At 36.2% G+C, this 12478-nt stretch overlaps 1 protein-coding gene across 1 annotated transcript in view; it reads right to left on the reverse strand.

The window, feature by feature from the left end:
- The window catches only part of DLC1 (DLC1 Rho GTPase activating protein), a 220654-nt gene extending 214990 nt beyond the window's left edge, over positions 1–5664 (reverse strand). The window contains exon 1 of the mRNA XM_084266827.1: positions 5483–5664. The gene's annotated coding sequence lies outside the window, so the exon portion shown is untranslated. The remainder of the gene's footprint in view (positions 1–5482) is intronic.
- Positions 5665–12478: the final 6814 nt, after the last annotated feature.

Raw genomic sequence — 12478 nt, forward strand, 5'->3', positions numbered from 1 at the left:
TATAGTGTTTCCATTTAAAGAAAAGTTGCTGTTGCTCGTTATAGCTATGAAATCTGAGGCACTATGGAGAATGACTTTTGGCAATCAGTCTGCTTACTGGATAGTAAGAGGCATGATTTTATTCCTGGTATAGACAGGTCTAAAAAGTATTTTTGACATTATTATGCATATAACGTAAAGGGTTGAAAATTATTTTGTGCCATTGATTAAGACAGAATTATTGTCATCAAGAGTCTAGAAGGAATGATTATTGAGATGCCTGTACTTTTTGGTGGGAATGAACTGGAATCCTATTTTCATGCAACTGTAAAAAATGTACTACAAGAAAACTGAGCAAGTATTTCTGGAACATAACCAGATGTGGAAAAAAAAATTTAAAATTAATGAAAATGGCTGCTGTACCAGGTATTTCTTTGCATCTAGGGGGAGAAATAACATGTAGTGCACATTGAGTGCTTTGTAAATGTACTGGAGGACCCAGTTAAGCTCACTTGCTTCAAGGAAGGGAATGTAAAAAATAATTTCCCAGGTTCATCGAATTGAGGGCAAAAAGTTTGCATCACAGAAAAACCTTGCAATTGAATACTTTTCCTTATAATATTCTTATTTCAGAGCTCAGGAAGCTTATCTTTCACAGAACTTGTGTACAGTGTGTTTGTATTTCTCCTCTTTACCCCCTTTCTCTCTGTCCCTGAATAGTCATAATGACAATATGACTGTTACGGTCATAGTCAGTAGACTTTCTCCACAGTATTTTCTTAGAGATACCTAATTCCAAACTCATCAGCTGGTCTCCCAAAAGTACAATACTCTACTATTCAGCATCTGTAGCCTGCCTGGAAAGACATGCCCAACCCTGGAAATAGTCTTTCTGAGTACACAAGTACAGGAAAAATAAAACAGGTGACCCTTGAGCTCACGCAGATGGCTTCCCTCTATTTGAAGACTAATTCAGGTCTATTTCCTTTACCAGTTACCTATATTCACATGACATGCAAAAGACTTTAGCTGTAGATCCAATTAAGCAGACAGTGACTCGAGGTTTGGAGGTTGCCAGGAAGGCACTGACATCTCCTGCACACAGATATGTAATGAAAATAAAATGTAGATTTGTCTCTGCATGTCCAGCTTCTGCTGTGGAGACCATACTTTCAGCAAAACCTTCTCATTTTAGAGCTTCCATCTCTATCTGATAAAAAAGCATTATCTGAAGATAAATAATTCAAGCAAAATGAAAGCTTTATCTGCCCTTCCTTCAGCTGTGGACAAAACAGTGTGCAATGATTCTACTTCAACAACTTTCAGTGTTTTGAGCCTCTCAGGACTACTCAGAAGTGGAGGGTCAAAGCCTCCTGACTGAAACAGTGAATCCAAAAGAAATCTTCCTTGCCCACTTGATGCATGTGTCTTGCAAAGAAAAATATTAGTGAAGAGAACAGATTCATATTTTGTTACTGTCTAACAGCTAATAATACATAACTAAATTTTTCGGATGCTCTTTAATAAACTTAATAATCTAATGCCAACTGCTTTGGCTAGGCAAATTTCTCACTGGTTCATCTTGCATCTTCTGTTTTCTCTTAGCTCCCTAACCAAACAACACTTTGCAACAATCCTCCGTATCACACTAGATTTTCCTTATTTCTCAGCCTAATGAAATTTTCTATTTGAACCTCACCAGTGTCCCCACCTTGTCCAAAGTGAAATTTTGAATCATAAGGCAACCTGTGCAAAGTACAGTGATGCTTGAGTTGGAACATTTATTTTTAATAGGATTAAAAATTATTTCTCATGGTTGAGACCTAGTGCTGTATGAATCTACCTACCCTAGAAAGCCTAGAGCAGATAAAGCGTGAACTAGAGAGTGGGAGAACCACTAGAGATTCAGAGGTAACAGAAGGTGTTTACAAACTTTCCTAAAGTTCAAGACATTTAATCTAAACCTACTAGATTTTGACACAAGATACAATAAAATAACTAATAGGAGATAACATGAATCAGAGTAAGAAAAAGAAGAGACTAGAGGCAAGAAAAAGCTACAAGTAGAGGGTACGTTATGTGATTTAAACTGGTTTTTATGTAGATCCATACAATGTAAGGCAAACTTCTGAAATCAGTGCCAGAGATAAGACTCCAGGCGTTTCTAATTTCAAAAAAAGCAATTGTCCTCATTCAAGAGAAATAAGCAATTGTGGTAATAGTGGATTTGAAATTCTATACCAACAGACTGTTCTTAAAAGTAGTTTCTAGAAGCATCAGCAAATATCAGGAATGAAATACAGGCTACAGTCAGCAGCCCAAAAACTTACTCAGATTCAATATCAGTAATTGTTTCCATAAAAATAAAATTCACAATCCGATTATATGTAGGAATTGCATGTGAAATTTATCTATAAATTTGGTTTGGGGTATATATTTTTTATATATATATATACACATATACACATAAACCTATATGCACACACATACACATAAAAAATACACCTGTCTCTATCCAGTCGAGCTAAAGTTCTTAGTAAGTATTTACACTGATCACCATTTTTGAAGATATTTAAAATGCAAGTGGAAAAGGGTCTGAGCAACGTCCTTTAACTGGCCCACTTTTAGGAGGGGTTCGACTGGAGACCTCCAGAGGTTCTTTTCTGTTAGGAAAGGAATCAAGATCAAGCTTTTCAGCACACACTCCTTCAATTGCTTTTACCCCGTGTTACTCTTTTTTTGGTCTTTTTCCTTTTTCTTTTATAGAAGAAACAAAAAGAACAACATTAAAAAAATATTTTTTCTTTTTTTTTTCTCCAAACAAACAACAGAAAATGGAACCAGATGACTAAAATAAAACAGGAAAACACTCTAAAAAATGTCTCCTCTCTGAGACAAGAGAAAACCGTTCATAAATTTGCTTCCTCCTTCTGCTACTGCCCTCCTCAGGAAAGCTCTATACCAAAGACACTTTTCAGCATCAAAATTCATGTTAATAATGAATAACAGAACAACAGAGCAACATAAGACAACATAAAAGTATTATATGAAATTCAGCTTAAAAATTCTGACAATTAACAAAAAATTAACTTTTGAGAGTCATGAAAAAGCCAAAATGGGCATCCTTCTCTTGTTCCACCACCTAAAGAATAATTTTAAAAATTGATTTAAAAGAATTACTATAAATCTTGCCTACTCAAAAACTGTCAACCCAAGCTTTTACCTCTGCTTTTTATTGCCTTTTGGGAGGGAACACCTTTAGAGATTAGGCAAAAATAAACAAACTTTCTTCGTCCAAGTGCTCTGATTATAGAATTTAGCACAGAGATCAACAGGTACAAGGTTGGAAAGAAAACAAGCTGCAGGCACATAAGTTTTTAGTGAAGTAAAAAATATTTTAATAATTTCTATTACATTAATATTACTACTTGCATTGCTTTTCTTAAGGCTGAAGACATTAATTCATGTTCTTTATTGTTCAAAGGAGTAATCTGATATAACTATTTGGGTTATTTTTTGGTTTAAATTAAGAACATTAACATTTCTGAAGAAACAAAGTTAAAAACTAGATGCTCAACGCTAGGCTGTATCCTTCTCATTTTCCATGTTCACTATTGCGATATATCTATTAAATATTTTTTCAGGTTTTTTTAGAAAGTAAATTCTGTGAATTCTTTTCCTTGACCAACAATATCTTAAGAAACAAAACCAGGATAGCATAACAGAGTATTTAACTAGAATCAGTGATTTATCTTCAGGACTTTAAATAAATCTCCTAATTCAAAAAGGCAGGCAGTTATCTGTGTTACATTTTCTTATTGCCTAATAGAAACTTCAGCATTATGAAAAAATATTTTCTGGGTTCCATTCTATTGTCCACCCTACAGTTCAACTATCTCAGATGTCAAGTATTTTCATCCGTGAGTGAGATCAGATGAGGTCATTATACTCTTTAGAACCCATAAGACGGTGCTACAGAAGGCAGCGCCCCTTGATATGCAATAATTAATTTTATTATTTGGTATTTTCTCTTTAGTTTAACTAGAGTACTCGCTGGTACAAAGTATGGACATGCATACTTGCAGGAGCAAGCATGGGGATACAGTGCAGTAAAAAGCACTACAGCTAAATCCCTTGAGACATCACAGTTCCAGCACAAATTTCATGGGAGTGACGCAGAGACTCAGCCATTCAGATTCATCTCAGCTCCTCAGTCCCACCACCTACCTACCTACCACAGCTCTCTCACCTCAGGGCACTGAAGCTGAGAGTGCTCTCCATAAGCAAAGAAGCATCTGTGACTTTAAAATTCACTCTAGGGTGTACCCAGGGACAACTTCAGCTGTTCTCAGTCTCCTCCACAACCCCAGAGCCACTTCTGACCACCACGAACAACTTTCTTCCACCCAAATGGCTGCAAAGCGTACAGTTCTCGATCTACTGCAGAGGAGATATTTGACCCCATTCTGCAGTATTTACTGGTACTCAATGTCTTTTCACACAAGACACAAAGTCATTTCAGTACTCTCCAATAATTTTGAAAAAAATACTCAGCAAAAGCACAGTTAAAACCTCTGTGAATTATGCAGACATGAGACTCCTGCTTAGTTACCAATCTGGTCAATAACTATATGGAGCCTTAATGATGCACATAAGGAAGAAAGAATCTCTCATGTCACTTACAAGCAACTGCCCTTTTAGATATTCAGAACAACAACGTGTACTAGATACACTGCTATGAAAAATGCTTCTGATGTCCACAACAAATTATTAATTAAAATACCACCTTATGTAAAATAGCAATAGCTCTGTTCACACATCAAATACCCCAATTTTTCCCTAAACTCCTTAACAGCATATTCTTGTTATTTTAATGGTTAAACACTTACTAGGTGAAGAAAACAACTGTGCAAATTCATACAACTTCACGGAAAATTACAGTCAGCTGACATTCACTTAATCTTGCTTTCCCTTTTCTAAATGCTACAACAGCACACCCCAAATTGCATATCTAATCACAGGTTACTAAAAATAACCTAATTTAGCTAATACCAAGAAATAAACCTTGGGATTTCATACATAGAGAGCACACAATTAAGAATACTGCCAGTTATAACACAAACTTCTGAGACCAAGCTCAGCAGAGGTGTAAGTGTTACATCTACATAAAACACTCCTCATCATTACTGCTGGTGGGGAGGGAAAAGAAAGAAAAGGGAAGGTGGGGGGAGAGAAAAAACCATAGCCCTAAATGCCCTCCCTGTTGGCAAATGAGTTGAAAAAGGAAAACATTTACACATCTAGCTTTCCTATCTAATGTCCATGAAAATATGCAAGCAAGACCATGCAGCTCTATCTATATATGAACGCATATAAACAAAGTTAAGCATATCAAGCACTTTTTAAAAAAAAGATTAAGAAGAATATACCAGAAGATAGATCTGGCACATTTTGATAAACAGAATTGGCAAAGACTACAACTAAAGGTGAATTCAGTGATTACCTCCAGATTTAGTGCTGAGATCCTGAACGCAGAGAGCTCCAGTGCTGGATACTGATTATTTCTTTGATGATTTTTTCTTTTCTTGCCCTTTTTTTTTTGGTTTCTATTTAATTGCTGATACTTAAAAAACCAGAAAGATTCCAAGACAGCCTTACCTAGACGAAGAGAATCTGGAGTTCAGACATAACCGCCCTAAAAATCTTTGGTCAATTAAAAAAAAAATAAAAAGCAAAAACAAAAGGAAGGAGCAAATAAACAAACAAAAGAGCCCAGTCCCAGTTTGCTCCTGCTAGCATAAAAGTTCAGATTTCGCTACTGAGATCATTGCTCTATTCTAAGCAGTTTTGCTCAATGTGTGAGTCTAACAAAAACACCCTCTGCAGCTGGAGGGAGCCTTAACTAAGCACGAGCCTGTCAAGCTTTTCCTAGTGACTTCTGTCTACTAAATTCAGACTGATGTTTTGTGAAAGGGGCCTCAACAACCAGGCCCAGATTGCCTGAAAAGTATTTCCTGCCTTTGAGAGAGAGGGAGAAGGAGAGAGAGGCTGAGCGCGAGTCTGCCTGCCTGCGCCAGGGAGAGGAGAGCGCGGAGAGGTGGGGGGGGGGGGGGGGGGGGAGAAAGAAGTCCATAAGACCGAGCATTTCAAGACATTCAGCTTAATACCCTGCTGAGCTATTTCTGTCAAACGGGATGATCTGTGCTATGGTTACATAATGTAAAAACACTTTCAAATTCCTCCCTCCTTTTTTTTTTCTTTTCTTTTTAAATTAAATATTATATACTTCTTGTTTTTTGTGCAAAGATAACAGTTACCCAGAACAACGTGAGAACATCTCCAAAACGCCTGGTCTTTGGTACCAGGTAGTGAGAAACAGGCAGAGAACAACGTGGTCTAAACTCAAGCAACACATCACATTGACAAAGGGACTAACGCTATTCTGATGAGCAAATATGCACACTTAAGATAGACACCGTTTACACACATATGTAAAAATCGTACTCCTACTCAAGAGAATAAGCTGGATCTGAGAAAATGAAGGCTACAGTTTAAACACAGTCATATTGCAGGCAATAGTGTATGTTGCTTTACCTCTTCTGAGAATCCTCCAGAGTCACACAAATCCAGCTCTGCAAAAGCAAAAGGACAGACTCCATCTTGATCATATTAGTATTTTGCTGACATAAAACACTTGTAACTACTTCGTTCCAGTTTGACAGGGTGCCTGAATCACGTCTCCAGAGTAACCCACAGCATCTATATGCTTTGCTTTATACAAATTTAGCAAATATCATCTGTTTATCTTTTCTGCTTTCTTCTGCCTCCTCTGAATGACTTCCTCTTAGCTGTTCCAGCCTGAGAACTTGGATTACCATTTGGTTTTGATTAAAACCAGACGGACAGCTCTGTAAAAGTTTGAGGGTAAGCTAATGGAAATGACTCGTATGGCTTTAATTAGTGTATCTATTAATAATAAATATTAGCTATTCATATAACAAATTCTACCAATAAACATATGCAAAAAGCATCTTTGGTCCCTGATCTCATATTTAGACAAAATAACTAACTAATTTTTATTTCATTTAATTCAATGGGAATCGTAACAGTAATGACCGTGTATGGTTTCCAAACTACAGGGCGAAGCCAACTCTTTTTTTCTCCTTTTTTTTAACAAAAGAAATGAAGTTTCTAAGTTTAATCATCTTCCCAGGTGGTTTGCTCATACATCATATACCTTCTGATGACCGCTTCAGCCAGTGTAAATCTTCTTTAATAATTATCACCCTGAGTAAATGTTATTGATCATGTTATTGATTGGAATCTCTGGTCTTTGGCTGGCATCCATAAGGAATCATAGAGATGCAGATGTAAAGATACCATATAAACTATGCTATGCAAAACTGTGCCTGGACATTCAGTATGCCAGCCACAACTGGGACAAGATATTTATTCTGAAAGGAGATAGGAAACCTTCATAATTACTAACGGCTGATATATGAGCTTTCTACCAGCCTCCAACAACAGCCTTTTAATTGTTTATATAAAGCCTTCATTAGCTCAAGTGAGGCTTCTTGAAGGCATTTCTTCAGTCAAAGAGAAGCCAGCCCTGTAGGGCTGTCTCTAGCTCCCCCTAAAATGGTCATATCTGGAGCTAATTTGTTAAGCTTTAGTTCCTCAGCACATGGAACTTTGTGCTAAAGTCTGCTATATTTGCTGAATGTGGTCTTCATTGGTGTACATGTAATTTTATATATGCATTTTCCAGCCTTAAAATTACAGTATTAAATATAAAAGTTAGTTGCAAAATTATGCAGGCCCAAATGGAAGTGGGTTTGAAATTTTTCCCAGTAGCTTTCATGTATATGGATAGTGGAGGTAGGCAATCTTAAGTGGAATGACTTACCAGCCTAACCTCTTACATCTTCAAATATGGAGGTCTTTGAAGCCCTTAAAAGGAAATGGCATATGTGGTGGTAAACTCTGAACAGTTAGAAGTGCAACCCCAGAGGTAAATAACTTTTCAGAAATATTTTTATTTTTAACTATATTTGTCTAGCCCTAGATCTGAATGCATAGCTTTTACTCTACTGTAAAGCGTGATTTATACTATTTTCCTGAAAGATTTCCAGTTTGGAATTCACTGAATAAATTAAAGGCTGTGAAGGGACAATTTTTATTTGCAATTATGCAATTTAAAAATTTATTTTTATTGGAAACAAAATAAACCAAAAATCCTTTAGTTTTCTTACAGTTAAAATTTACTAGTGACAAAAAAAAAATTGAAACACACCATTCCAACCCTTCTGTCCCCCCACCCCCTCCCCAGATATTTCAAGGTATAATTTTAGGGTTTTTTCTAATTGTTTTCCTTGAGCTGAACTTCCCTTAATGGTCATGAGGAAGTTTTGATTTCAATAAAATTGTTTGGGGTGGGGGGGGGGAGGGGGGGCGGGGAGGGGAGGGAGAGTGTCTGTGTGTGTTTGTATTGGGTTTTGGGGATTTTTTTCAGAACCTGATCACAGGAATAAGATACAATAAAAAAAATGCATGAGGACATAATTAAAAGTTATGAAATTTTTAGGGCATATTCCACTCCATCAGTTTAACAAAGACTTCTTTTCAAATATTCTAATGCTTGATGAGTAGCTAAAAAAGAGAAAAATTATGCTATTGCATCTACAGAAAGGAGGAGAATGACCTGTTTGAATACTTGTTCTAAGCTGCTTTAATAAAACTTTATAATGATAATGAAGAAAAGCATATAGCAGGAAAAGAAAGACCATGTGAAATCAGAAGATTTAAGTCTTAAAATCAGTAATTCCGTTGTGTCTTGGACAATCAAAAAACCTGAAAACAGGAATGGAGGAATAAGAAGCAACGAGATGATTTACTAATGAGACAAGTTAGTAACACTGCTGTAGTTCACAGAAATTAGCTCCTTGCTACTTCTGAGTTTTAATCAAACAAAAAGATGGTCTTCTTTGTTGGTATCTCTGTGTCATGGTTTAACCCAAACCAGCAGTTAAGTAAAACACAGCTCAGAACAGTTTAATAATTAATGATAATAACAACAACAATCAAGAGGAAGAGGAGGAATAAGAAGAAAGAAGAAGAAAAGGAAAGTAACAGAAAGAGAGAGAGAGAAACACCAAGAAAAACAAATGATGACATGAAAAACAATTGCTCACTACCTGCTGACCAATGTCCAGCCAGTCCCCAAGAAGCGATCACTACCCCACAGCCACCTGCCCCAAGTTATATATGGAGCATGACATCACATGATACGGAATATCCCTTTGGTCCATTTGGCTATCCTTTTGTCCTGGCTCCCAGCTTCCTGTACACCCCTAGGCTTCTCACTGGCGGGGCATGAGAAGATGAATGTCCTTGACTTAGAGTAAACACTGCATAGTAACAACTAATATTACAGTGTGTTATCCACATTATTCTCATAAAAAATCCAAAACACAGTGCTATACCAGCTGCTAGGAAGAATATTAACTATCCCAGCCACAACCAGGGCACTTTGTATCTTGGAACACAATATAGCTCAAACCTGGGCCATATAAATCAGGTATTCAGACAACTCCAGTTTCTGTTTAGGTAATGTTAGATGAAGAAAGCTAATAGTCTACTCTCATTATAATTGTATTTTATTTTTAAAATAATTATAAAATTATAATAATGTAGAAAAAACATAACATCTATAATAGTCTTAATCCATATAGAGAGAATTTTTTTGAACTACTTTAAGCTGAGTACCCTCCATGACATATTATGGAAAGAGTGACTAATAGTTTATATGATACTGTGTAAAATGAGCTACTGATATTCAAGAAATTTTTGTTGTAGCTGTATGCAAATTTTAGTAGAAAGCAGATATCGGTATTTCCAGCCACTCTTCAATTATTTGAAGGTGTGACTGACTGTTCTTTCTTAATCAAGAACTATGTATGCATGGTGACAGGGCTTTTTCAGATCTAGGTTCTTACTCAGAAAACTCCCTACGTAAATCAATGAAAATTTGTCCAAATCACACAGCTGGTTTATTGAAATACATTGACACACAATATAGCTATGATTTATTCTAAGCGAAATTGAAGCTTCTTGAGTGAAACAGAATTGACAGAGTTGGTGGACTCAGGCAATGTTTTCATGCTTAAAAAGCAATCCAGCTGGGAAAGTAATGTGTACTAACACCCCCTCCCCTCCCCCCCCCCCCCAAAACCAAATCAAACCAAAAAAAAGCAGAACGAGAAAGAAGAGCACCTGATGTGTAACTCTTATTTGTATTAATAGAAGTTACCACATGAAAAACATGAAAGGTCTTACTGACATATCCGTTTTTTTTTAACTAATGCATATTGTTAAGCTTGAGACATTTCCCCTAATGACTGAAGTCATTAAACGTCAGGTCACTGCTGAAAAGCAAGACAGAGGCAGACAGCTGTATTTTTTAGCCATTTTCAATGTTTCAACACTTTAGTTTGCTTCACAGTAAAATCACCTGATTTCATGAAAAAATTCATAATTTTGCATTTTAAATATATCAAATCAGTTACTTTATCCATGCCAAGATGTTTCATGGTTTTAGGTCTGATGAAAAATTTATGGATAAAACACAAGAGGGAGCCAGGGGAAGAAAGGGAAAGCAGCATTCAGCAGGCATTCAGATACTGGCACAACAGAGAGGCTGGGTCAGTGGCCAGGTATGAGAGCACCACAGATTTCATGTACTTGTTCTGTTCGGGGACATGAGCATGTCGGCTGTATCCTGCAGTAAAAATACATTGCACAAAGTAATCTGAAAAATGCTCTTTATAATTTGCCTATTACAATGAATTTATAAGGGGTTATTTCAGCAAAATAGCATTCATTTGACATGTAAGGCTACATCTATATGCAAAACTCTTTACTGCTAGGACTTTATGAACCAGCTGTAATTGGAACTACTTAAAAAATGTCCTCAACCATTAGGTAGATGCTTTTCAGGACTCAAACTCACTAGGAGAAGCAACAATATCTGTGTGTATCACTAAGAGAAATAACATAGCATTTAATACAACATAAAACCGGTTCATTTGGAAATTGCTAATTACAGTTCTGCAGTTTGTACTATTGAATTCTAATTGTCAGAACCCCTTAACTTCTCAATAATTTAGACAGAAACACTTATATCATTGTTTAAATGCCTTGAGTCTTCTATGTGCTTGTATAGCTTCCTGTTCCCACTGACACGGTAAGAAAAATTGCTATGCCATCAAAGGGAAAGAACAAAGTTAAAACCATTTTGTGTTTTATTCAAAGATCCTAATTGTTCCACACAAGATAAACTCTTGAAATCTGAAGCTGTTCTTAAGGCAGGCAGGAACACCAAAATAATATTCCAAATGAAGATTAAAATGGATTGAAAGGATGAAATTACTTCCAAAATTCATAGATGATAATCCTTATGCAGATTACCAATTTTCCAATTTTTATTAGGGTTTGTTCTGCTTCCTGTTTCAAACTTTTTGGTCATTACAATTCAGGTTTGAAAGATCAAAAGAAGGAATTTGTTTATAAAAATTAGACTATTTAAAGAGTTGCTTACATTTTCCCTGACATGGACTGTTAGCCATTGCTCCATAAAAATCTCACTCCTTTAAAAGTTTCAAATATTAGTAGTATTTAAAAAACTTCTCTTCATCAATTTTCATATGAAATCCGTTCAGATTACTCTATTTTAGTAAGGGGAAGCATTTTACAAACACCAAAGGTAGGATGCAATTAAACATCCTGCAGGCAATGAAACCTTCCTCAAATTAGCGCCCAACTATACCTGTTAGTGGACATGCTGACTAACAAACACACATTTTTTCTTGTTTTGGCAAGCTGATGGTAGAACCTGTAAGAGTACAATTACTGCAATCTGCAACTTTGAGATTTCTAGATAAATAACACTAAAGTTCAGCAAGACATTGCGAAGCTATTTGGTCAATACTATTACACAATGATGTAAACTGAAGTTAACCGCAGTTTCAAGAGCTAATCGAAGAATAAGTAGTTCCAGTCTCACTGGAATATGCTATCCAGATTCTGGCCTTGCTTCTACCTTTTAGTAATCAATCAGTGTATCTGTCATAACTTGGCAAGAAACTCTGAAAAGCTGCATATTGCTGAACTGTATTTTACATTTCCTGTTGTGAAGGCTCTGTATCTTCTATTCTGGGGGTTGTCTTTCAAGCGATCAGTAATTTTTAAATCAAGCCCTTGTGAAGATTTTTTTTTTTATTTTACAGACTGCAAATTTCCAGCAAAATTAAAGCATGAAGATGTAAGTAACTGCCCTCTGTTTTTGAGTACTGTACAAAGGTATTGTGGCCACAAGATGAGTTAAAAGTAATTGCATGAGTGCGGGTGGTGTATTTTATTCTCACTGAGCTGACAGGCACTGATAAAGGAGGAGGCAATCTTACAGATGGTAAATATTAAGGATAGTGCCATTAAATATTTG

The sequence above is a fragment of the Gallinula chloropus genome (assembly GCF_964237585.1).
Source record: "Gallinula chloropus genome assembly, chromosome: 7".
In the NCBI taxonomy this organism is placed as follows: Eukaryota; Metazoa; Chordata; class Aves; order Gruiformes; family Rallidae; genus Gallinula; species Gallinula chloropus.